The sequence below is a fragment of the Triticum urartu genome, chromosome 7A, assembly GCF_056163025.1.
Source record: "Triticum urartu cultivar PI428250 chromosome 7A, HENAU_Tu73, whole genome shotgun sequence".
Lineage (NCBI taxonomy): Eukaryota > Viridiplantae > Streptophyta > Magnoliopsida > Poales > Poaceae > Triticum > Triticum urartu.
The window spans coordinates 583744366-583772046 of NC_141879.1; positions in this window are offsets into that span (position 1 = coordinate 583744366).

Here is a 27681-nt window from a genome sequence, read left to right on the forward strand (position 1 = left end):
CCGAACAACATTCGGTAACCACATAAAAACTTCCTTTACAACCCTAGAGTCATCGAACCTTAAGTGTGTAGACCCTACGGGTTCGGGAGACATGCAGACATGACCAAGACGTTCTCCGGTCAATAACCAACAGCGGGATCTGGATACCCATGTTGGCTCCCACATGTTCCATGATGATCTCATCGGATGAACCACGATGTCAAGGACTTAATCAATCCCGTATACAATTCCCTTTGTCTAGCGGTACGATACTTGCCCGAGATTCGATCGTCGGTATCCCGATACCTTGTTCAATCTCGTTACCGGCAAGTCTCTTTACTCGTTCCGTAACACATCATCCCGTGATCAACTCCTTGATCACATTGTGCACATTATGATGATGTCCTACCGAGTGGGCCCAGAGATACCTCTCCGTTTACACGGAGTGACAAATCCCAGTCTTGATTCGTGCCAACCCAATAGACACTTTCGGAGATACCTGTAGTGCACCTTTATAGCCACCCAGTTACGTTGTGACGTTTGATACACCCAAAGCACTCCTACGGTATCCGGGAGTTGCACAATCTCATGGTCTAAGGAAATGATACTTGACATTAGAAAAGCTTTAGCATACGAACTACATGATCTTGTGCTAGGCTTAGGATTGGGTCTTGTCCATCACATCATTCTCCTAATGATGTGATCCCGTTATCAACGACATCCAACGTCCATGGTTAGGAAACCATAACCATCTATTGATCAACGAGCTAGTCAACTAGAGGCTCACCAGGGACATGGTGTTGTCTATGTATCCACACATGTATCTGAGTTTCCTATTAATACAATTATAGCATGGATAATAAACGATTATCATGAACAAGGAAATATAATAATAACCAATTTATTATTGCCTCTAGGGCATATTTCCAACAGGAATATGATACTTGCAGAAATGATCCTTGAATTTTCTCCAAGTAATTTCCTCGTCTGCAGGCCATATTGTTTTGGCATTATCCCACCATATAGCAGCAGCTCCTTCGAGATAATGCGTTGCGAAGGGAACCTTGTATCCTTCAGTGTGAGCAATCTCCAATTTCCTCTCAATAGTCCTTGTATCAGTAGCGTGGCTGAAACTGGGAGGCTTGGTTCGCTAAAAATCTGACAGCTTGGAATGACGGCCATTCTGGTTTCCATTCTGCCCAACCATAACTTGTACACTTTTCAATATTTCCAGCAGATCGTTGCTCCTTCTTTCTTCAAACATTCACAGGATTTGCTCGGTGGAAGGCGGTTGTGGCGGTGGAGGCGGAGATGGCTGGCATGGCTTAGGGGAATGTCCTGCCTGTCTTCGGAGCGACGGACAGGGACATCCTCACCAGTTTGTCTACTGCTGCCTCCACGCGTCATCCTATTTTTCGTTTTCCCAATACGTAGCAACCATGATGAGAAAATTCCAAAATGGGGAAAAAGCCAATGACAAATCCTGGAATAAAACAGCAAATGAAAACAAAGTCGAATAAAAGAGTCGACATAATTATACAAAGCCCCAACATGAAAGTAAACATCACAATAGGTCTACTACCCTCGTACATGAAACTACGCATCATGACAAGTGCGATTATAGCCATACATCATGCTCATGACTACAGCGACACACTAACGGTCTACTGCTCGGATGGTGCTGCTGTAGGCTCGTCTCCTGAGCCGGACCCAGATCCTGAACTGATTGTAGAGATCTCCGGGGAAAGAGAGGTGCGTTGGCGCTGCCTCGAGGGCTCTCCCTCAGGGGCATGCGGGGGATGGGATCTAAGCATAGGAGCGGCAGGAGTAGCGACAAGAGAAGACCATGCAGCAGGAGCGCTGCAAGGGTTCATTGTCAGAGGGTTAACGGTACCCTGCGAGGTCGTCGGAGGAACTGGAGCAGAAGTATAGATGAGAGCGGGCAGAGGGTTCCTCATATGAGCAGCCGCGAGAGCTGCACGAGCGCGTGTAAGCTTCCGAGGTAACTTGTAGTTAAGGAGATAACTAGCAGTGATGTAGCGAGAAAGGTGGCTAGTGGGACGATCGCACACCGGGTTAATCAAAGGAAAACGGTTAATCCCATTCTTGTGCAAAGATGGGTAGTAGAAAAGACCAGGGTGGGTGTGCATGCGAACCTCGTTGTAGCGCAAGTCTACAAGAGCCTCGATAGCAGCAAACTGAACCGCCTGAGATGGCGTAGAAGCAAGACCACCCTTAGTCAGGTGAGTGTAAGCGCCGGATGGGGTACTGTGGTGTAGAGTGACCTCAGCATAATACTCATACAATGCACCGACCAGATGCTCACGATACACCAGATACTCCGGATCGGCGCCCTCTGGATAGAGTCGTCGCCACACGTTCTAAAGCAGGTGCAGCGATGTGTACGGAGCTGGCTCAGGATGGTACACGAACGGTACTGGTGCCATCTACAGTCACAAACCATACGGTTAGTAATAACAACAAGTAAACATGCATGCAATGCACAACCAATTTCTATGACCACCGGCACTCAAACGAAGCTATCTACCGCTTTGCTAACGCACTACCGGTCTAGCGTGTCCTACAATCAGCGCGGCTCAGAGCAACCGGTTTACCCTGCATTGCTAGCCCAGAGATCGAGTCTTCTGGCAATACACAACAACATGGTACAGAAACAACCGCTTTATTGATACTAGCGGAATAGATAGGTCTGATATTACATTGAGATACGAGGCCAAGCGGCACACATGGTGCTGCTGGACAGTATGCACATTGTTTAATGAACATGGCTGGGGCCTCGATCACGCGAACTACGCGGCAGTGCAAGACGACGAAGTGGAACTCCATAGCACAGGGACACCGATGTGGACACGACCTAGACACGAGGTGCGCTCCGATGCGAATCGACTTGCCTGAAAGCTGGCATAACACGCCAGGTCAGTACATTGAATGTACTTGCAAGCTCACAACTAACATAGGCATGATGACAGACAATATCATGATAATTAATCAGGTTAAATCAATGCAAGAAATACCACAGATGCAATGCAGCCAAACAGTGCACCGAGTCACACGGACTCGCTTACCAGACGGTTACCTCATAACCAAACGGTGACCACACTGGGGTCACACCTGAAATCAATTACTCATAAACACCTCGACTGTTCAAGGTTCACCACGAAACAATGCATCACAACAATCATTTAGTTTGCAAGATTTATTATAAAAGTTGATCCATGGTGTGACTTACTCCCGAGTCTTGCCCATAACCGAGGGGGCGGCTATCGATAGATTAAATACACTCTGCAGAGGTAGCGCACTTTACCCACAGTACGGAATACCTGGCCTCATAGTCCCATTCGGGTGGACCAAAATATTCCGACGAAACCCTCACTTTGTCATGCACTCTCCCCGGCCACTCCGACCATCTCCCTCTCAGGGCTAGGTCTTGGGTGGCCCCGTGTCTACCAAAGACACCAACGGCCACCATTGTGTCAAAACGGGCCCAAACGGGGACAAGGTACCATAAAAACAAAAACGAGCACACAAGGTTATGTCTGCTTACCGGGCCAGGGTATGCACGCCCATAACCTTCCCTCGCGGGAGGCACCGGTGAGAGCCACGGCAAAGGACCGAATCAAAACCTTCCCATTAGGTAAATGTGGTCGCACTGAACTAGAAACCCAATTCAGTGGCACCATGATGTGATCAACATCATATTCAAGTTGAACTTAATCAAGTTTAACGTTGATAAAAACTTTTTATCAATAACATGATATAAAAAAATATTCATGCAACTACTCGTCATGCAAAGCAAACAACTAATATTCATGGATCAAACTTAACCACATAACTATCTTGCAACACTAAAGATCAAAACTCTCTGGTTATAACTCATTTTTATCCTCAAGCAATATTTTTATTAGTTCTTTATTTAAATGAAAATATCACTTAGTAAAAACTACTACCATTAATTTCCATAGCAATATGACTAATGCAAAACCTTACTCTACTTAGCCAAACAAGTTCATGCATTCAACCAAGAACTAAAACAAGCATATCATGCATAATAAGGTAACTAACAACTCACCAAATTTATTTATCAAATTTTAAATGCAAATAAGAACTCATATTCAAGTAGAAAATCATAGATATTGAAATAACACCATCCAAATGCTGGTGTGGCTTGCCTTAGTGTAGAGGAGGATCACACTCCTCTTGGGTTGCTTCAAGGTGTGACGCCCGGATAATTAAGCTACAGTAATCCTCAACTAATGATGCCATGTCACCATAATTACTGTTACTAATCCTTGCTTGATCCAAATTTTAGTTCAAACTCAAATTCAAAACCGAGTTTAAAGTCAAAATTCAAATTTTGTCAAACATGAAAACTAAAATGTTTGAATAATCCTACAAATTCCCCTGATCATTGTCATGTTGAAACCAACTTCAGCTGACTTACTAATAAATTCATAGGAAATTTATAAAGTGGTCCAACATCATATTAAATGACCCTTTTCAATTATTAAAATATTTAAACTTTTTCGAATGTTGTGAAACTTTTTGTGCAACACCGCAATATTGAGCTTGATTTATGTGAAAAGTTTCACATCTAACAAAAACCTTTTAGTAGTTTTTTAATAGAAAGCAGAGGAGTTTAAAAGAAAGAGAAAAGGGGCCATAACCCCCTGCACCTGGGCATCAGCCAACCGGCCCACCCAGCTGGCCGGCCCAACTGCCACCTACCTAACCCCCCACTCCCCGCTGACCTAGCACGCTACCCGCACATCCCCTCCCCTTGTTCCCCCATGTTCTCTCTCTCCCACTCCCAATCCAATCGGGACCGGGATCGATCCCGCCCGGCGCTGCCCATCGCCACCGCCCAAAGCCACCTCGCGGTGCCCATCCCTGGCGCCGCCCCGCCCTGTCACCGCCTCCTCCTCACCTCACCCCCGAGTCGCCCCCGACGCCCGTCCGCGCGCCGCCCTTGATCTGGAACTGGGACTCCGTCCCGATGCCACAGTCGCTTGGAGTCCCCCTCGCCGGAGCCACGACACCGCCGAACCGAGACCTCGTCTCCTCCTCGCGCCGCTTCATCAAGCCTCATCGCCCCCGTTCCTCTACGCGCCCGTGAGCTCACCCTCCTCCCTCCCTGGCTTCAGCCATCTCCCGGCGTTGCTAGCGCCCGCACGCCCCGGTCCTTGCAGCTACATGCGCTCGCGTCCTCATCGGTCGCGCCCGATGCGTGCTCACCTCACCCCTCGCCCCATGGACACCCCACACCCATCGATCTGGCGCGCCGTTGCCACTCCCGGCATCACCGGCGGCCGTTCGTGCGGGCTCGTGCCCGTCCAGTCGCGCCCCTGGCCTCGCAGCATGCCCGTTGCTCGCATCCGCTAACATCCGCCGCGCCCCGGCCGAACCCCGTCGCAGCCGAGCCCACCGCGGGCCTATTCGCTGATCCGCCGCCCCTGTCTCGCGCCCGCGCTCCACCGCACCTCGCGCCGTCCGACCGCCGTCACCGGGACGCGCGCTCGTGCCCCCGCCGCGGCCCCGGCTAGCTTGGGCCAGCACCTAGTCGGGCCGGCGCCCAGTGCCCATTGCCCGCTAGCGCCCAGTGCCCGCTTGTGGCCTGGGCCTATGGCACCGAGGCCGCACGTCCCTGTTTACTTTAAAAAAATTGTAAAAATATATATTAATAAAATCAATTTATTAATTAATTAAATGGTTAATTAACTTCATTTATTAATCTTAATTAACCTAATGAAGTAGATTAGTTAATTTAAAACTGCAATTAGTTAGATGAGTCAATGACAGGGGGCCCCACCCCCTGTTGACCAGTCAAATGTTGACTGGTCAACTGGGACCCCCCTGGACCCACTGTCAGCCTCTGGTGGCCTTGCTGTGTGCACTCTGCTGGGTGCACATAGTAATTTCACTTTTTTCAAATTAATAATAATTTCAGAATAATGTTAAATCTTTGAAAAATCATTTAAAATAATCCGTAACTCGGATGAAATTTTTTTATACATGAATGTTGCTCAAAACGACGAGACGAATCCGGATACGCCCTCCGTTCATCTTTCACACGTTCCTAGCATAGCGAACCTGCAACCGTCCCCCTCCATTTCATTTGTCCGAAAATGCTAAACTTCGGGAAAACTTTCCCGGATGTTTTCCCCCTTCGTCGGTATCGTATAGCACTGTGTTAGAACACCCCTAACACCGCTTATTGTCTTGTCATGCATCTGTTTGCTCTGTATTTATTTTTTCTTCCCCTCTTCTCTTCGCTAGACCCCGAGACCGATGCCGCCGCTGTGATCGACTACGTCTCTAACGAGCCTTCTTCCTTTTCAACAGAGCTTCCAGGCAAGCAAACCCCCCGTGAGCATTCCGATATCACCCATTTCTTTCCCTCTCATGCTTGCATTAGAACTGCTTTTATGTATGATCCTACTCTGATGCATAGCCTGTTTTCGTTACCTGCTTTCATACCTTACCTGCTTATTCTAAACTGCTTAGTATAGGTTGGTTAGAGATCCACCTGTGACCCCGCCTTGTCCCAGTTGCCCCGCTTTATGTTCGATGACTCGATCAACGTGATCTACGTCCAGGCCCCGGCACCGCACATCACCCCCACTAGTTGTACGAACCTGTAGAGTTACCATCGAGTGTTGAGGGAGGAACCTCTTACATCACTCCTAATGAGATCTCTGTAATGTAGCTATCCGGTCGTGGTCATCGAGGGTGATTTCCTCCTTAATCACTTCCGCTACGGCTTTGTCATGCCACCCCTCAAGTGTGAACCTCGAGGGTGGATCCTCTTACGTTCACCTTGATGATTACATCGAGTGGAATTCACCGGGGGTGATTCCTCGGGTTTTCCCCTTGGTGTTAGACACACAGTTACTATGGTTACTATGACTTTACACTGAACCATGTTACTAAAGACGGGTCGGCCCTGAGGGGTACCCGCGCGAGCTTACTAGCGAGTGATGTGGAGTCGGGTTGACCTGGAAGGTGCCCGCGAGATACTTACGAGGCATGGCCGGGCATTCTTAGCCCTTGCCGCAAGTACTCGAGACGGGGCGACGGGGTCACATCTTTCGCGAGTCTCTGCTCATGACCGCACTACCAACGCACTAACGGTTTGGATATTTGATCCGAGGAGCCTCTGGCCTGATAGCACTAACCATCACGTGGGCATAGTATGGGCATTTTACGTCGTATACATCAGCCGAAGCTTAATAGACGCCAGCGACTGAGCGGCGCGCGCCGGGTTGGACTGCGTAAGCTCCTGCCTTGTTTAAGGAGGTAGCTAGGTCTGCTCACCGGCTGCGTACGCAACGTGCAGTAGTTCCTGGGGAGATGGCCCATGACCCTTGGGGGCATAGGTTTAGTCCGGCGTGCTGACCTCTCTATTAAGCCTAGGTCGGGTTGCGGCGAACTGTTTGGCCGAGGTCGGGCATGACCTAGGAAAGTGTGTCCGGTCGGAGTTAATCGAGCGTGGTGGGTAAGTTGCTGCACCCCTGTAGGGAAGAAAACATCTATCGATAGCCTATCCTACGATAACGGACACTTGGAGTTGTATCCCGATCGATACAACTAGAACTGGATACTTGAGATGAGACATGGATATGATGAATGGATAGTATGGCTCTGGGATTGCTTTCTCGTAGGGAGACGCAAGAAAGGATCTCTGGCCGAGGTTGATAACACTACTACTACTTTACATTATGTTGATCTGTATTCTTCTATATGTTGTAAGATGCTTGAAGATGCTAGTCTTCGATAGGCTAGGCTTTCCCCTCCTTTTCTGACATTCTGTAGTTTAGTCGACAGATACAGCCCATTTCCTTTGATACATATGCATACTTAGTTTAGATCTGATGTATGTCTTGCGAGTACTTTGGATGAGTACTCACGGTTGCTTTGCTACCCCTTTTTCCCATATACCCGATTGTTGCGACCAGATGACGGATTCCAGGAGCCAGACGACACCACTGATGACTACTACAACCCCGAGGGTGCCTACTACATGACGACCGCTGACGACCTGGAGTAGTTAGGAGGCTCCCAGGCAGGAGGCCTTGCCTTTTTGATCAATGTTGCTTTTGTGCTAGCCTTCTTAAGGCAAAACTTGTTTAACTTATGTCTGTACTCAGATATTGTTGCTTCCGCTGACTCTTGTGTATTCGAGCCCTTGAGGCCCCTGGCTTGTAATATAAAGCTTGTTTTATTTTTAATTTGTGTCTAGAGTTGTGTTGTGATATCTTCCCGTGAGTCCTTGATCTTGATCGTATAGATTTGCGTGTATGATTAGTGTACGATTGAATCAAGGGTGTCACAAGTTGGTATCAGAGCCCACTGCCTGTAGGTAGCCCCCTTTCCAACTCCTTGGCCGAAGTCGAGTCTAGTCACTACAAAAACTTTTACTAACATGGCTGTGTGGCCTATGGGCCCACGTCGCCATTGGGTGGTATTAGGATCTTTTGCTCCTCGTCTATAATCTGGGACTCTGATCTCTCTTCTATTCGGGTTAAATGGTTTTACTAACTCGAACATTAGGATCTCGTGATCAGATCCGCCCGGAGAGCCCCTTATTTCAGATGATCGCCTCCTGCATCAGAAGATTCTGAAGATACTCTACGATATTCTCTCGAGACTTTGTGCCTGTTGCCTTTGCAATTCCCTACCACCGAAATATCCTTATGGATAACTACACACACTTGCTAATCTTACATTCTATCCCATTGATCTTGTTATTACAAGATGCCCTGAACTACTCTCCTTTGTTCCGAGAATCCCTTGAGCTTACTGCCTTGCAGTTCCTTGTGACCTGAATACCCCCACGGATAACTTTGTGCACCTATCGAGTATCCGCTCATCCTTAGTTGATTCACGTACTTCGCAAAAGTCTTCGTAATACCATTCGTTCTTGTGAAAATCCTCAACAGCCTATTGTTCTTGAATTTCTTGCTTGCTTGCATTATGGTTAATACCATAAGTCTAGTAATCTTATTGTCATACTTTCTCATTATCATTTTGAGTCCGTTGATACAATATGTTGCGAATGCTCGCAATCCTTAATCAGATCCTAGAATTCATCCTTCCGGCTCAGACGTCATTTTAACATGTGTTGGATCTCGACCAATCTAATCGCCATCGATTGTACCCCTAAGGCTATTCTACCTATCCATCCCTAATCAGAGCATTACTTCTGATCCCTTGTCTTGGAATTCATAATTCGTTTGCAATTGAGCTTTGAGTTAGTCAGTTGTTTCTATTATCTGATCTCCTTGCATTCTTTCTTCCTCTGGTTGAATACTGATGCTCACATCAGATCCCTTGTGGACCACTAGACCCCTTTTTCGGATTTTATCCGACAACATCCTTCATATTCAATAAGCTTGTGAGCCTTTCCTCGGATACATAATGCTTTTGGTAAATTCTATCCTCTGCTTTCTCAAGCATGCTCTACTACCGAGCTTGTGTCATTTATTCTTGAAATTTATGATATTTGTGTCTAAGATGCCTCGATGGGTTGAACCTATGCCTTCCCTACTCTGTGCGAACTCAAAAGTTATGCGTGTTATACTCTACTGGCTTTTCGTCAGATAAAATTTCAATACTACAGCTTCATCAAGAGCGAGAAGTAAAATGAAAGGTTATGCATTGTAGAAGTGGAGTCGACCCTGAACCTTTGTGTTCATGCCCACGGACACGGTGTGGAACTTATCATGAAATCTTCTGGCAAGGATATTTAATTATTTGAATAATTCTTCCGGTATCGTAAATTGGATCCCTTGCAGTTATGGTCCCGACCATACTTCCTCCTTGATCCCATTTACTGGGTAGGTTAAAATTACTTATCCTTTGGAAATCATTCCCTCTGTCCAACCTCTACTCTGATTTACCTTCTGGCATTACACCTAGTAGTTGATACTGGGAAGCTTTATACCCCATCACATCATTCCTAGCCCGACCGGCTATATTTTTATCGTGTCAACTTTTAACTGTGCTACCTGGTCCTTATGCCCGGAGCAACTTCCGACGATGAGCTAAGCTTACGTCGATCTTCCTCATCTTATCATTTCGCCTCGAAAACAAGCTTAATTTCGAGTTTGTGTCGTACCCATGGTTCCAATAACCTTTCGCTTCATCATTCCTTTGACTGGATGTCATCGCCGATCGATTACATCTTCATGAAATCTCTCGACAAATGTGTCATGATCATCATCAACATTCTGAGCTTTTCCAGGATATCAATCGAATTCATGATGAGAAATACAATCCTTCCCCTCGATGATTTATGTTATCATCGACAACATTCTTGCCTTCCCCAACACAAACTTGTTCATATAATTTTGGAAATACATCCTTTTTGGCATGTCGATGGATTGTGGCTGAGCCCGTTGGCCACACCCTCAACTTTTCCCTGCTAAAATTGTATGACTTATTTCTAAGTTGTTTCCGATGGATCCTTGGTGTATCCAAAGTCTGACCTTTGCTTGAAACCATGTCAATGCTATCTCGAAGCATGTCTGTGGTAATCCGATCTCCAATAAGAACATTTAAAGCACAATACTAAATTTTCTTTATCAATTATCCAAACACTGTTGTATGGGAAATGTCATGAAATTTCTTTCCCCTTACCTAAATGGTTTTGTACTTCTATCCTGTCATGGATATCATTCTCTGCTTGTCCTTGGGAAGGATATACTCCTGATAATTCTGTTTAAACACATTTTCCTTTCCATTGTTCTGATTATTATACTAACCATATTTTTCCTTTCCATTCTTTTGTTTAACCTTTCCGGTAAACTAACTTATCTCAGAAGAGATAATTTCCTGCTTAGGTAAACACCTCAATGTACAACTCTGTCAGTAAAGACCATGTTACTATTGTTGTTGACATTCCGGTAGCCATCGATGGATGAGAACTTTGCCTATTGGTCCGCCTCGTTCAACGAGCAGGAAAATGGTTCTCTTCATCCCTCGCCCTTGGTACCAACATTGTTGCCGACATAATTGACATACTATCCTCTGACATGCCTTGCTATCATAACTGTGCAAGATGCCAGGACCCTTCCTACTTTTAACCCACGTGGTGGGCCCATAACCCACAGTTCCACGGATCGAAACCGGACTCTCCTATACACCCCTGTTGCCAAAGATATTCCTTGCGCTTGGCTCCGTATGTAATTCACGGGCCACCTTCCTTGTGATCTATTCTGGTATTAGACACAATACTTATTCTTGTTGCTCTGGACCCCTTTCACACTTTGTTTCAGACTTCGAACGACTGTCTATCCGTTTGAAACTTCTCATGGTACCTCTTACCTTGCTCTCGATGACTTTCTTGAATTTCAACTCGAGAGATGCCTCTATGCCACGTTCGATGAGATAGGCCCCCAGGTACCTATCTTGTGTTGAGCTCCGTCCTTCCCGAGTCTTCCCCCTACTCCACCTCTTAAATCTCAGGACGAGATTTCTTGTAGTGGAGGAGAATTGTGACGCCTGAATAATTAAGCTACAGTAATCCTAAGCTAATGATGCCATGTCACCAAAATTACTGTTACTAATCCTGAGTTGATCCAAATTTTAGTTCAAACACAAATTCAAAACCGAGCTTAAAGTCAAAATTCAAATTTGGTCAAACATGAAAACTAAAATGTTTGAATAATCCTACAAATTCCCCTGATCATTGTCATGTTGAAACCAACTTCAGCTGACTTACTAATAAATTCATAGGAAATTTATAAAGTGGTCCAACATCATATTAAATGACCCTTTTCAATTATTAAAATATTTAAAAAATTTCGAATGTTGTGAAACTTTTTGTGCAACACCGCAATATTGAGCTTGATTTATGTGCAAAGTTTCACATCTAACAAAAACCTTTTAGTAGTTTTTTTAATAGAAAGCAGAGGAGTTTGAAAGAAAGAGAAAAGGGGCCATAACCCCCTGCACCTGGGCATCAGCCAACCGGCCCACCCAGCTGGCCGGCCCAACTGCCACCTACCTAACCCCCCACTCCCCGCTGACCTAGCCCGCTACCCACACATCCCCTCCCCTCGTTCCCCCACGTTCTCTCTCTCCCACTCCCGATCCAATCGGGACCGGGATCGATCCCGCCCGGCGCTGCCCATCGCCGCCGCCCGAAGCCACCTTGCGGCGCCCATCCCGGCACCGCCCCGCCCTGTCACCGCCTCCTCCTCACCTCACCCCGAATCGCCCCCGACGCCCGTCTGCGCGTCGCCCTCGATCTGGAACTGGGACTCGGTACCGACGCCACAGCCGCTTGGAGTCCCCCTCGCCGGAGCCACGACGCCGCTGGACCGCGTCCTCGTCCTCGTCCCTTTCTCGCGCCGCTTCATCAAGCCTCACAGCCCCCGTTCCTCTACGCGCCCGTGAGCTCACCCTCCTTCCTCCCTGGCTTCGGCCATCTCCTGACGTCGCTAGCGCCTGCACGCCCCGGTCCCTGCAGCTACACGCGCTTGCGTCGTCTTCGGCCGCGCCCGATGCGCGCTCACCTCGCCCTTCGTCGCATGCACACCCCACACCCATCGATCTGGCGCGCCGTTGCCACGCCAGGCATCGCCGGCGGTCGTCCGCGCGGGCTCGTGCCCGTCCAGTCGCGCCCCTGGCCTCGCTGCGCGCCCGTCAGTCGCATCCGCTAACGTCCGCCGCGGCCTGGCCGAACCCCGTCGTAGCCGAGCCCACCGCGGGCCTATTCGCCGATCCGCCGCCCCTGTCTCGCGCCCGCGCTCCACCGCACCCCGCGCCGTCCGGCCGCCATCGCCGGGACGCGCGCTTGTGCCCCCACCGCGGCCCCGGCCGACCTGGGCCAGCACCTAGTCTGGCCGGCGCCCAGCACCCGCTGCCCTCTAGCGCCCAGTGCCCGCTTGTGGCCTGGGCCTATGGCACTGGGGCCCCACGCCCCTGTTTACTTTAAAAATTTTGTAAAGTATATATTAATAAAATTAATTAATTAAACGGTTAATTAACTTAATTTATTAATCTTAATTAACCTAATGAAGTAGATTAGTTAATTTAAAACTGCAATTAGTTAGATGAGTCAATGACAGGGGGCCCCACCCCTGTTGACCAGTCAAACGTTGACTGGTCAACTGGGACCCCCTGGACCCATCGTCATCCTCTGGTGGCCTTGCTGTGTGCACTCTGCTGGGTGCACATAGTAATTTCACCTTTTTTCAAATTAATAATAATTTTAGAATAATGTTAAATCTTTGAAAAATCATTTAAAATATTCTGTAACTCGGATGAAAAAGTTTTATACATGAAAGTTGCTCAGAACAACGAGACGAATCCAGCTACGCCCTCCGTTCGTTTGTCACACGTCCCTAGCATAGCGAACCTGCAACCGTCCCCCTCTGTTTCATCTGTCCGAAAATGCTAAACTTTGGGAAAACTTTCCCGGATGTTTTTCCCCATCGTCGGTATTGTATAGCACTGCGTTAGAACACCCCTAGCACTGCTTATTGTCTTGTCATGCATCTGTTTGCTCTGTATTTACTGTTTCTTCCCCTCTTCTCTCCGGTAGACCTCGAGACCGATGCTGTCCCTGTGATCGACTACGTCTCCGACGAGCCTTCTTCCTTTTCAGCAGAGCTTCCAGGCAAGCAAACCCCCCTTGAGCATTCTGATATCGCCCATTTATTTCTCTCTCATGTTTGCATTAGAACTGCTACTGCTTTATTTATGATCCTACTCTGATACATAGCCTGTTTTTGTTACCTGCTTTCATACCTTACCTGCTTATTCTAAACTGCTTAGTATAGGTTGGTTAGAGATCCATCAGTGACCCCCACCTTGTCCCAGTTGCCCCGCTTTATGTTCAATGACTAGATCAACATGATCGACGTCCATGCCCCGATACCGCACATCACCCCCACTAGTTGTATGACTCTGTAGAGTTACCATCGAGTGCCGAGGGTGGAATCTCTTACATCACTCCTGATGAGATCTCTGTAGTGTAGCTATCCGGTCAGGGTTATCGAGTGTGATTCCCTCCTTAATCACTTCCGATATGGCTCTGTCGTGCAACCCCTCAAGTGTGAACCTCGAGGGTGGATCCTCTTACGTTCCCGTTGATGATTACATCGAGTGGAATTCACCAAGGATGATTCCTCGGGTTTTCCCCTAGGTGTTAGACACACAGTTACTATGGTTACTATGACTTTACATTGAACCATGTTACTAAAGACGGGTCGGCCCGGAGGGGTACCCACGCTATCTTACTAGCGAGTGATGTGGAGTCGGGTTGACCTGTAAGGTGCCCGCGAGATACTTATGAGGCGTGGCCGGGCATTCTTAGCCCTTGCCGCAAGTACTCGAGACGGGGCGATGGGGTCACATCTTTCGTGAGTCTCTGCTCGTGACCGCACTACCAACACACTAACGGTTTGGATATTTGATCCGAGGGGCCTCTGGCCTGATAGCATTAACCATCATGTGGGCATAGTATGGGCGTTCTGCGTCGTATACATCAGCCGAAGCTTAATAGACTCCAATGACTGAGCGGCACGCGCCGGGTTGGACTGCGTAAGCTCTTGCCTTATTTAAGGAGGTAGCTAGGTCTGCTCACCGGCCGCGTACGCAACGTGCAGGAGTTCCCGTGGAGATGGCCCATGACCCCTGGGGGGCAGAGGTTTAGTCCGGCGTGCTGACTTCTCTATTAAGCCTAGGTCTGGTTGTGGCGTATTGTTTGGCCGAGGCCGGGCATGACCCAGGAAAGTGTGTCCGGCCGGAGTTAATCGAGCGTGGTGGGTAAGTTGGTGCAGCCCTGTAGGGAAGAAAACAGCTATCGATAGCCTGTCCTATGGTAACGAACACTTGGAGTTGTAACCCGATCGATACAACTAGAACTGGATACTTGAGATGAGACATGGATATGATGAATGGATAGTATGGCTCTGGGATTGCTTTCTCGTAGGGAGTCGAGAAAGGATCTCTGGCCGAGGTTGATTTACATTATGTTGATCTATACTCTTCTATATGCTGCAAGATGCTTGAAGATGCTAGTCTTCAATAGGCTAGGCTTTCCCCTCCTTTTCTGACATTCTGCAGTTTAGTCCATAGATACAACCCATTTCCTTTGATATAGATGCATACTTAGGTTAGATCTGATGTAAGTCTTGCGAGTACTTTGGATGAGCACTCACGGTTGCTTTGCTACCCCTTTTTCCCATATACCCGATTGTTGCGACCAGATGACAGATCCCAGGAGCCAGACGACACCACTGATGACTACTACTACCCCGAGGGTGCCTACTACGTGACGGCCGCTAACGACCTGGAGTAGTTAGGAGGCTCCCAGGCAGGAGGCCTTGCCTTTTTGATCGTGGGGTTTCTGTGGAGTGTGGCTTGGCTCGAAAATGAGGAGGGGCGCGCTATATATAGCCGAAGCAAGAGGGGGGGGGGACGTGTTGCCGCCGGAGCGCTCTGGACATGCGGCGAACGTCGACGAGAAGCTCCAACGCGAGGGGGCAAGGCTCAGCGTCAACGCAGGAGCTTGCCCACGCTCGCGGACGAGCATAGGAGGCGGTTGGAGAAGAGGACAAGCGCACGCGCGCATTGTGGCGTTTTGGACGCGATGCACCCGTGCTTGCTGCAGCGGCTCCAGCGTCGGCGAGCGCCAGGGAGCGGTCAAGGGTGATGGGTCGAGGCTTGTGGCGCGGTGCGGCAGTCGGCGGTGAGCGCTAGAACAAGCACGTGCGAAACAGAGGGCAAGGCGACAGCCAGAGCACGTCGAGACGCTGCCAGGCGCCGTGTCCTCGCACGGTCACCAACCTGGCATGGTCAAAATGACGTCCAGGAGCGGCCAAACCTTGTCTACGCGCTTGACCATGCAGTGTTACGTCTAGGAGAGGTGATGGCTCATACCCAGGCCGACCAAATTGGACTCAACTAAGCTGGCAAGTTTCTGACCAGAAACTTGGTCGCCAAGTTTGGCCACCTTCTAGAAGGCCATTAGGGCTAATCTCCTGGGGTTTAGGGTTTCTTAGGAGGGTGTTTAAGCTCAAGAAAGCTCAAGGCCAAAAGCTAAAGGAAAAATGCACTTGCTGTACAAAGTGCATTTCTGGACCAGAAGTGAAAAGATTTTCTACAGCAAAATATTACAAAAAGTGATGCAATATTTTTACATGGGAAGGTGTGCCAGGGTTCTAAGAATATTCATGATTTATCTCAGATTTTTCTGAGCAAGAAAAATTGAGGTTGCTTTGGAGCACAATTTTCTGAAGTGAGTTTTAGAGGGGAAAATGAATATTTTTCTTTTAGGAAAAATATTCATTTGATTATTTTGGGAATTTGTTGGAATAATAAGGTAGATAGGTTACTTGGGTGAAAGTCAAGGGTATGCCCAAGTGACAAGTCCATTTGAAATGATTCAAAACCCAAATCAAATCAGGGCAAAACCACGGTGAAAACCAAGTTTGAAAAAAGAGAGAAGGCAAGTCCGGAAAAAGGGAGAAGGCAAAATCCAGGCTGTCACATCAAAACCATTGTTGCATTTCCACGTTAGCAATAAATCAAGTCAAACCACCCTGGTACTGATTTTGTCCAGTATGGAAATTTTAGGGGGTGAAGGGAGAAGAAATAAAGATCAGGGGGTTATGTAAACCACCAACTTTCTTTAGGGTAGTAAAACTGACTTTTTTCTTATAGAAATGGTGTGCTTTGATGATGCATTTATGAAGCACTTCCTTATCTCGTCAATGTACATTTAAAAGTTTCTTGATATGAAGCACATCCTTATCCTATCAACGTACATTTAAAAGTTCTTCGATTAGCACGCTCCAGCCTCCTCGCGCTGGGCTTCTTGCCTAACCCTCCACTATAAATTTACCCAACCCCATCGCTTTCAACTCGCCAAAACAAGCACCTTCCCTTTGCTACTTAATCCCTCTATTGGAAATGGCTCGCAAGAAGGTGGTCCTCCAATACATCCTAGATAACAAGTCCCACCATAGTACTTTGAAGAAGCACCATGACAGTCTGCGAAAGAAGGCGGATGAGGTGGCCATCATGTGCAACACCAATGTGTCTATGGTAGTGTAAGGTGAGGGCAAGACCATACCAGAGATGTTCCATCCGATGTTGAGGCGATGGCTAACCTAACTTGGTATAAGAATATGCTAGAGGGGAAGTTTAAGAAGACGGTAAATAAAGAAGGCTTTCTTAACCAACACTTTAGCAAGCTCCAGGCCAAGGGCCACAAATTCAAGTGCATTTGCGAAGGAGGCCCTTGGCCTGGAGGAGGATTCTGGTGCTCCCCTTGTCGAACAGGGGGATTCTAGTCTGGTTGTGCTTGCAAACGCCCTGGAACTTGTGGCGCTTGGCCTGGAGCTGGCCAAAGTGTTGGCTAAGAAAGCCCTCTTGATTCATCATCTTCTTGAACTTTCTCTCTGACATACTCTTGTACCGATTCAGGATAGCCACCGCCTAAGTGTCAGACGGGAGCACCTCTGGTACCTCCTCACCCTCTCCATACACTAGCATACAGGCCTTTGCATTACACATGATGGCCACCTCATCCACCTTTTTTGCATGCCCTCGGGACACTTTTTCGAAGTACTTCACTAGAACTTGTCATCAAGGATGTATCGGAGGACCACCTTCTTGCGAGCCATTGCCAATAGAGGTATAAAACTACAAAGGGAAGTTGCTTGTTTAGGCGAGTTGTAACCAATGGGAGTGGGTGGATTTATAGTGGAGGATTAGCCAAGAAACCCAAGACGAGGAGGCTGCACCATGCCAATAGAAAAACTTTTAATGTACATTGATACGATATGGAGGTGCTCCATAAATGCATCATCAAAGCACAACATTTCTGTAATTAACACACAGTATAGTAGTAGTAGCGAATTCTTCTACATAGAAGTTGTTCATTCTCTAAATACCAATTCAAAATATGTCTGCCCAACCTGCATAAAGCAAATATTATAATAAGCTTATGATGACACCATAAAAAAATCTGGATTAGATAAGAAATCCTTAGAAGCAAGCAATTGATTAAGAAACTAGCATGAAGCTATTACATGTTAGCGCATCTATTTTCTTGTTTTAATTTTGTATGATCTTCTGCAGACGGATTCATAAATTAATGTTGGAAATCCCATAGATCAACAAAACTATGAATTTTTCATGGATGTCCACTCAAATAATCACTAACCAGGGTAAACACACAAGTGGCAACTTCGGAAACATCATTTTGCAACATACCAACAAGTAGAATAAACTACTCCTAGAATATTCCCAAATAACATAGTACCATGAATGAATTACGTTCTCGGTTGGTTTAAATCATTCTAAAGTACTCATTTCTATGCTGACGTTATATGCAATATTGCATTATTTTTTTCGCGAATACACAAAGCTTGTGTATCTTTTCATTGAGAGAAGAAAGGAGAATGAGTAGAAAGAAGTATACAACACATGTCATGAACATAAGGAGGCATGAGCATCAGGCCTAGAGCAGAGAGAGATAAGGGGTGCTTAGCCGGAACTACAAAAATCACACAACTAAACTGACCATCTAAAGGCCTTCTCTGGTACTCTGCCAGAGGGGGAATCGATCAGGGAGGGCTTCTACATCAACCTTGCTGCCCTTCGGACAATGTGTGAGTATTTCACCACAAACCTACGGATCCATAGCTAGTAGCTAGATGGCCTATTCTCTCTCTTTGATCTTCAATACAATGTTCTCCTTGACGTTCTTGGAGTTCTATTCGATGTAATCTTCTTTTGCGGTGTTCTTGTTGGGATCCGATGAAATGTGGGTATATGATCAAATTATTCATGAATATTAATTGAGTCTTCTCTAAATTCATTTATGCGTGATTATTATAGCTTTGTATTTCTCTCTGATCTATTCGTTTGATTTGACCAACTAAATTGATTTATCTTGTAATGGGAGAGATGCTTTGTAATGGTTTCAATCAGGTTGTGCTCTATATCCTCGTGACAAAGTAGGGGACAAGACACATATTCTTCTTGTTGCCATTAAGGGGAAAACGATGGGGTTTATTCATATTGGTTTGATTTACTTTATCTACATCATGTCATCTTGCTTAAGGCGTTACTCCATTTTTGTTAACTTAATACTCTAGATGCATGCTAGATAGCAGTCGATAGGTGGAGTAATAGTAGTAGATGTAGGCTGGAGTTGGTCTACTTGTCTAGGATGTGATGCCTATATACATGATCATTGCCTTGAATATCGTCATAACTATGTGCTTTTCTATCAATTGCTCAATAGTAATTTGTTTACCCACCGTATGCTTTTGTTCGAGAGAGAACCCTCTAGTGAAAGCTATGGCCCTTGGGCATACTTTTATCATATATAAAATCCAAAAATACTTTGGTGCAATTTATTACCATTATTTTATTTCATCTATCTATCACTATGAGTTTTGATCCTTGCAAATAACCGCCGAGGGGATTGACAACCCCGTTGATCGCGTTGGGTGCAAGTGTTTGCTTTTGTGTGTGTAGGTGCTGCTAACGAGGTTTCGCGTGGTTTTCCTACAGGATTGATAACATTGGTTCTTAACTGAGGGAAATACTTATCTCTATTGTACCGCATCATCCTATCCTCTTCAAGGAAATCCCAACACAGCTCACAAGTAGCATGAAGGTTCTGCAGTTCTGATGGGGCAGGTGAAGACGGCGTTGTTGGAATGGAAGTGGTGCAATAGACGAGGTGAACATCGGGGCTACTCCTTGGAGGTGGAGGATGAGGTGGCTGAATCGGCGGGACAAGGAGATCGACGAGGGATCCTCATCAAGTATGTTGGATGAGGGGCGTCGAGCTGTTGCGGTGGACAACTTCGTTGGGAAGAGGCTCCGGCTGGGTGGCGGACGGAGGAGGGTGGGGATTTACAGGTTTTAGCGGCCTCGGTGTACGAATGGGGGGACAGATGGGATGGGAAGGGGAACCATGGCTTAGGGACGCGCTAATCCTAAATGTAGAGTAAGTTACAAACGGGCCGACTATAACCATAGGCTCAATTTGGCCCATTAGCGAAACATGCCAGTAACGAAGCATAAGTAATCGAGGGACAGAAATTATCCCAAGAATATATGGGCCCTTAGAAGGCCGAAAGATAACATGGGCTGGACATGGCGGGCCATGTCATTCATCGACATGCAAGTCATGAACCTATCACAAAATATGATCATCTCATACATCAACATATATCACATCATGTTTTGGCCATACCACATCACAACATGCCCTGCAAAAACAAGTTAGACATCCTCTACTTTGTTGCTGCAATTTTTACATGGCTGCTAGGAAAAACTATAAGAACCATTCTTATCTACCCAAAACCACAACGGTGATATACAAGTTGCCTTTTAACCTTATACAATGACCACCATTGTCAAATCAGATTCAACTAAAGTGGGAGAGACAAACACCTGCCAGACACTTTTGTGCAATACAAGTTGCATGTTAGTCAGTGGAACCGGTCTCTTGTGGGAGGACAAGTAAGTTTGGTCCGAGCTGCTTCATCCCACAATACCGCCGAACCCAAATAATACAAGGGAGGCAAGAAATCTGAACATCAACACCCACAACATCTTTGTGTTCTACTTGTGCATATACATCTACGCATAGACCTAGCTCATGATGGCACTGATGGGGAACGAAGCATGAAAATAAAAAATCCTATGTAACACCAAAGATCCGATCTAGGAGATGCATAGCAATGAGAGGGAAGTGTGTGTATGTACCATTGTAGACCGAAAGCGTTAGCGTATATAACACGGCTGATGTGGTCGTACTCTTCACGATCCAATCCAATCTAGTGCTGAACAGAAGACACCTCCGAGATTAGCACACCTTCAGCCTGATAGCTGAAAGTGCGTTTTATCGACTAGAGGGGGGTGAATAGGCGATTTTTACAACTTCGTCACTGAGGAAATTCTAGGCGAGGTCCTAAGCAACGAACTACTAGCAGCGGAATAAATACTTAGGTGCATGCATAACAAAGTAGTAGCATTGTCATCATGATGAAATGAAACATACACAGAGCACAGGTAGTGTGTAAACAAGATAAGCAGGATGAAGAAAAAGTAACTGAAGAGTTAGGATTGAAGAAATTTAGAAAGTTTTCAGTCAAAATCTTCAAACAGTAACGATCAAGTACATTAAAACATGAATGAGGAAATGAAACGGTTAAGTAAATAGAACCATACCTTGGTGAAGACAATGATTTGGTAGACCAGTTCCAACTGCTGTGACAGTCGTACGTCTGGTTGGAGCGGCTATGTATTTAAGCCCAAGGACACACAATCCCAGACACACATTCCTCACCGTATTCTCCTTGAACTAAGATCACAGAGACCTCACCCAATCACTCATGGTAAGTCTTTAGGTGACTTCCAAACCTTGACAGACTCAGTCACTCGGCGATCCACAATTCTTCTTGGATGCTCTAGACAATGACGTCTAACTGTCTGGATAATGCACAATCCTCAAAGGTAACAAGTGTCGGTTCCACACAGGAACAATCTCTTCGGTGATGCTCCATCATTTTGGGTTTGTAGCTGTTTGGGTTTGGGTTTGGGTTTTTCCTCACTTGATGATTTTTGCTCAAAGTCCTCAGAGGATGGGATGCTCTCAATGACAAGTGTCAGTTTCTCTCGGCCAACCAACCAACTAGTGGTTGTAGGGGGTTGCTATTTATATCCTAGGAGCAGCCCAACATGATAGGACATAAATGCCCTTCAATGATATGACCATTAGGTGGGTAGGATATTTTGGGACAGTTGGCGCGTGGCATAGCCTCTCGGATATTCGACCTCTCAAATTCCTCAGGGATATCATGTTCCTCACTTATAGGCAATCCGCACTGGCGAATTCCTAACTCCTCGGTTAGAACAAATTCCTCAGAGACAAGAAGAACTTCGTCTCTGTCACTGAAGAAAATTGACTGAACTGTATGAGATTTCCAATGGCTTCACTCAAAAGGATTGGTTAGGTGTAGGATTTTGAGATGAGCATCACTTTGGAAAGTGTTACCTTAGTTTTACCTCTACCCCCCTTTAAAAGTATGATGCTTCCTATGACTCAAGAAAGAGAAAATGAAACTACGAAAACAATAAGTCTTCACGCTTCATAATCCTCGCATGAATTTCGAAGTCTTCAAGTGCACACCAATTTCCTCACTTTCAAAGTCTTCAAGAAAACCAAAGTCTTCAACTGAAGACATTCATTTTAGGGGTCTAATTTCATCGTAAATATCAAACTCCTCATAGACTTATATAACATGTGTGCACTCACAAACACATTAGTCCCTTAACCTATAAGTCTTCAATACACCAAAATCACTATGGGGCAATAGATGCACTTACAATCTCCCCCTTTTTGGTGATTGATGAAAAATAGGTTAAGTTTTCAACGGGGATAAACATATGAAGTCCAAATACAAATATTGAGGAATTTGATTGCAAGATATAGAAGAACTCCCCTAAAGATGTGCATATTTGAGGAATTTGCTTTGAATAGCAAATGCACATTGTTGAGTAGAATCATGGAGCAACCCCTATATTTGGTAATTCATACATGCATCTAACATAATATGAAGAAGTTTAAATGCATGATGAAATATGGACTCTAACGAATTCAGCATGCCTTCATTAAGGTACTTGAGGAAATAAGCATGCAGAAAGCAGTTCAAAAGAGTCAGAGCACCATATGACTTAAGTTTATAACTCATCAGAGCAAACACCTCAGAAGAGCAAGAGTTGTAACTTAACAAAAACGCCCATATATAAGAGACGCGCTTGAAGACTAACTCAAATTTCTCCCCCTTTGTCATCAAATGACCAAAAGGGACGAAAAATGAGGACTAACGCTCGTGAAGAATATCATCATGATGTTGATGGAGGAGCGCCAGTGTTGTTGGGGTCGTCCGTTGAAGTAGGGCCTACCGCGGTGTCATTCAAGTCTTCAGCTTAATCCATCTCGCGGGATGAAGCATATGAACTGGCGACCAGCTGAGGAACTTTGACCTTCTTGAATTTCTTCGAAGGTGACTGAGACCAGTCAAAGTCCTGTTGGAATCCCATCTCCTTGAGATCTTCATAGCCGTAAATGTGAGACAATATGGCCCAAGTGCGATCAAAGACTTCATGCAAGTAATAGTGGTTCTTCTTCACAGTGTTTTGTGTGACAGTTATGTTATGAAGAATTGCACAAAACTGACGCTTGACCCACTTGTGATTTTGATCAACTTTCTGATGAAGACTGAGGAGAAGTTCATGGTCAGTCATCACACGCGGAGCAGTGACTTGAGGATTTTTCTTTGGAGCTTTGGCAGCAGAATCTTGTGTTGCAGAGTCATCATTGGTGGATTAGGATGCAGCTTTGCGAAACTGTCCATCCAATGGATGAGTGCCTTCATCAATAACAATAGCCTTATCGGTTCTATATCCGGCGTATCTCGTAGTAGGGGTCCTAAGCTAGGCGTCTTAGAGCGATGGTAACATGGACACAAGGTTTTTACCCAGGTTCGGGCTCTCTCGAAGAGATAATACCCTACATCCTGCTTTTGATTGTATTGATATGGGTGTAGTACAGAGTACATGCATCTACCACGAGACATGATCTATGGACTAGCCTGGCCTCGGTTTATATAACACACCAAAGGCCTAAGGTTTTAGGAGAGTCCTCGTCTTGGGCGCCAAGTCTTGTGGGATCTCCCTTGTATGCGGCATGGGCTACCCAAAGTGGCCCATGAGTGAACCGCCATGGGGGTCCTCGGCCCGATCCAGCTGGTTGGGAGACGACGTGGTGAGTACCCCTAGTCCAGGACACCGTCGGTAGCCCCCCGAACTGGTCCTCAAGTTGGGGACACTCCTCAATTTTTCTGAACTGTTCTTCATCTTCGGTCGACGGTCTTGAAAACTGGTTCAACAAATCTTCCCATCTTTGATCTTGAGGATTTCGGAAGTGGATCCGAAGAGTTTATACGTCGGGTATACGAGGAGCCCCTTTAAGTTATCGGCCTTTATCAATGTCTTGTTATTTTTACGCCCACCTCGGGTTTGAAGTGTTTCCCGTGCGGTGGTGTCTTCTCGCGTCCGAGCTCCAACGTCGGACTGCATTCGAGGTATCCTTTGCAGCCGAGCACCAACACCGAACCGCTTCTAAGTTCCAACACCGGAATGTATCCGAGCTCAAATGCCGAACTATATCCGAAAAGTCTTTTTACAAACGAGCTCCAGCGCCGGACTGTATCCGAGGTGTCATAGATTACATTGGTCTTAAAAAAGTTAAAAGGGTTCAACCGAGCTTAATGCCGAAGATGCCTTCTATGGATTTAATTCCAATTTGTGCAATGTATTCTCTGCCGAGAGGTATAGCCAATAGCCCTCAAGGTGTGTGTCGGCCAAAAATCCGAGATGCACCTTAGAGGAGATAGTGATCGGCGTATGGTCCCTTGAGAGAGGGTTTTGAGAAGTCGCCATAATATATTATCTTGATGCCGAATAAGTCCCAGATAGTACCTATTGTTGTCTGAAGACATGTTTGCCCATAGTTCGGTCAAGCCGAACACTAAGCACTTTGAATTTTCTGTATTGAATAGGCAATGCAGTAGCCCCCGAGACACTGGTCGGGTAGCAACACTAGATCAGCGGATCGATGTGCCCCTTTAATATTAGTAAATGATAAGCCCAAAGCCCAGTAGCCCCCGAGCCTTAATGTGGGCACGGATGGCTGAATTAAGGATCGATATCCGGAGGAAAATCAGAAATTATGTGTAATGATTCTACATGTCCAAGTACTCTACATCATTAATGCTTGGATCGCATTGTACAAAACTTTAATGACCGACCATTGGCTTCAACCTCCTCGGCGAGTAGCCGGGGAGTGTTTGTCCTACTTTATAAAGCCTTTATAAGGGCAAATATTTACCTTAAACAAGGCAATCCGGCCATATGGTTTTATAAACAAAGGTACACCGAGAGATATGTTATGTTACTTTGTAAAGGAAAAACATCGTTCGAAGAAAATAGTCCCGCTATCAGTTCCTTTCTTTGGGTTGTCATGCTGATCATGATCATACAACCTCACCTCCGATCAATGTGGGAGGAAAATATTGAGGATTTAGTGTGGGGAAAGTTCCGGAACTCTATGGTCTTAATGAACCAAAATTTTCACTTCGGTTGTTGCCGACCAATTATATCCTTTAATATCGCTAGCTTTCGGCTTCACCTAGTCTGAGGTACTAACTCGGATGACCCGGTAGTAACAATCACAGAGGTGCTTCCTTTACCGCCTAGCCGAAAAATCGGGAACGTAGGGGTAAGCACATGAGCCAGGCAACCCAGCTTGGCCAAAATCTTAAGTCAAATTGATGCATATTTATGGCTTCATAATGATGATTACGGAAGGCAGCCCTTGTATATTAAATACAAACGCCGATGATATGTTTATTTCGACTCCGTTGCAACCGTTTATCAGTTGAAAATGGCCCATCTTGGCTTCCACCCCCTTGTAGATGCTATGTGGGGTGTTTCCGTAATAACAAAACAACCCTTAGCCGACGTCTCGGTGCCCGAAGGCGGTTGTGTTAGCGGAAACGAGGCAATCAGATATGCGGGCTTTATAACTTTCACTTAGTCATAGGAGCCTAAAGTTGGGAGGCCAATTATTAGCCCACGGTTAGTGTTCGACGACAGCCGGGGTCAAGCCCTTAACACTTTGGCCAATGTTGTGAATGGCCCGTCGTTTAACACGGGCTGATCTCCATCAATCTTATAGTTTAACACAGTCGTCAGACCGCTGACTAGTTTACGCTTATTATGACAGTCAGTTTTCGGCTTTCTCCACTGAGGCGCTGAACCATGCAAGCTAGAAGCACAATCGCAGTGGTTCTCCCTTTGCACACCTAGCCAAACAAATAAGAACATAGGAGGCAAGCACGGGAGCCAGGCAACCCAATTATTGACCGAAGACACAATTCGAAACCGATGCATATAAAGCAGTATCCGAGAATGTTTTGCTGAGGAGTCCATGGAATACCTTGGCTTTTGGTGGGTTCGGCTCTAGCCGCAGCCCCTCTTTGATATTGCCGAAGCTTTAGAGGTGTCCGACATTGTATTGCGAGACTTATGCTGGAGACAGACAAATAGGCTAAAAATTCCATAAGCTCGAAAAGCCAAAAAACTCACGTGAAAGCTTGACATTCGAACTAAATCAAGCCATTTGGTGCCAATCCAAAAATTGGTCTTAAAATATTTGTGCTTCTGTTGTGCATTAATATGACACATCCGATCTCAAGACTTCAAGCGGGTCAGCCTACGGCTGTAACCTCCTATCCCGAAGGTGGAGTACTGCTTGTTAGGCCAGTTTAGAGAACTAAACTCGAGCGACTTTGAGAGAGAAATTAGCCTCCCTGTCTATTGACCACACACTCGCGTCGAAAAAGGAGTGATAGAAAAGGACTTTGCAATGACTAGGAAGAAAACAATTATTATAGAACGACTCATACAAATTTAAGAGCCCCCAATTAACTTGGGTAAGAAAGTGTTTTTAACAAACAATGTTTGTTGACAAACTAAGTTTTTAACATAAATATAATGCATGGTCGAACCGAACAGAAATTAAAAAGCTTGAGCATGAAAGCGACTTAGTTGGTTAATGTGTTTGGTGGTAACGACGTGGTCCGAGCTTGTTGCGGGTCGGGGTCCCTGCCTCCAAGCCGGTCCCGAGGTGGCCGAGGGAAGAGCTCGACACTCCTAAGTGGTGACACAACACGACCGCTGTGGAGAGGTGAAGCCCTCAGTCCATCCGAGGAGACAAAGTAGGTCGGCAGGGTGACTGTCGGGGGTGTCGTGCGACATATGCCAACGGATGGCTTATCATGGAGGGGCTAATAATACATCGCCGGTGCCAGGAAACAGGATAAGGCGCAAACACGCACGCCGACGAATCTTACCCAGGTTCGGGGCTCTCCTAGGAGATAACACCCCTAGTCCTGCTCTGCGGGGTCTACGCATGATCACTCAAGCAACAATGGTGGCTACAAGCTTGCTCCTTGAGTTGTTTCTATAGAGGGGGAAGAAGAACGAGGCTAGCCCTAGCTTCCTCTCTCTATATGTGTGGGTGAAATGTACTAAAGTGTGAACCCTTTGCATGGGTGCCCTGGGGGGTTTATATAGGCCTACCCCCAGGGGTGCAACGGTAACTTGGACGGGTGTTGGGCCTGTCTATCAGTGTCTATGTTTGTCGGCTTCTCCGATGGCCGCTAGGGCCCGCCGCCTGGTGGGCCCTGTTGGTTGTCTCGTACTTGGCCGACAGGTCGTACCCGCCGCTTGCGGGTTTGGCCGGCTGCTCAACACTGTAGTGATGCAGGTAATGATGCATGCTTTGTTGGGGGAGGCGTGGCTACAGTACCGCCGCCTGGCGGGCGATCACTGTAGCCATCCCCCATCTCTCTTGATTAATGGCGCACGGACTTTAAGGAGGGAAGGGCCACCTGGTCAGGGGCCGGCCTCTCCTCGAGCCGACTGGTCTGGGCTCACCGCCCTCTGGCGCCTTGCGGACAGGTAGGGCCCACCGCCTGTGGGCCGTACCGACAGTCCGTAGTGGGAGCATGGCCTTCTCGGCCATGGATGATGTCACGGGCTGCATGGCAACAATGCCGCACCGGGGCGGGGGAC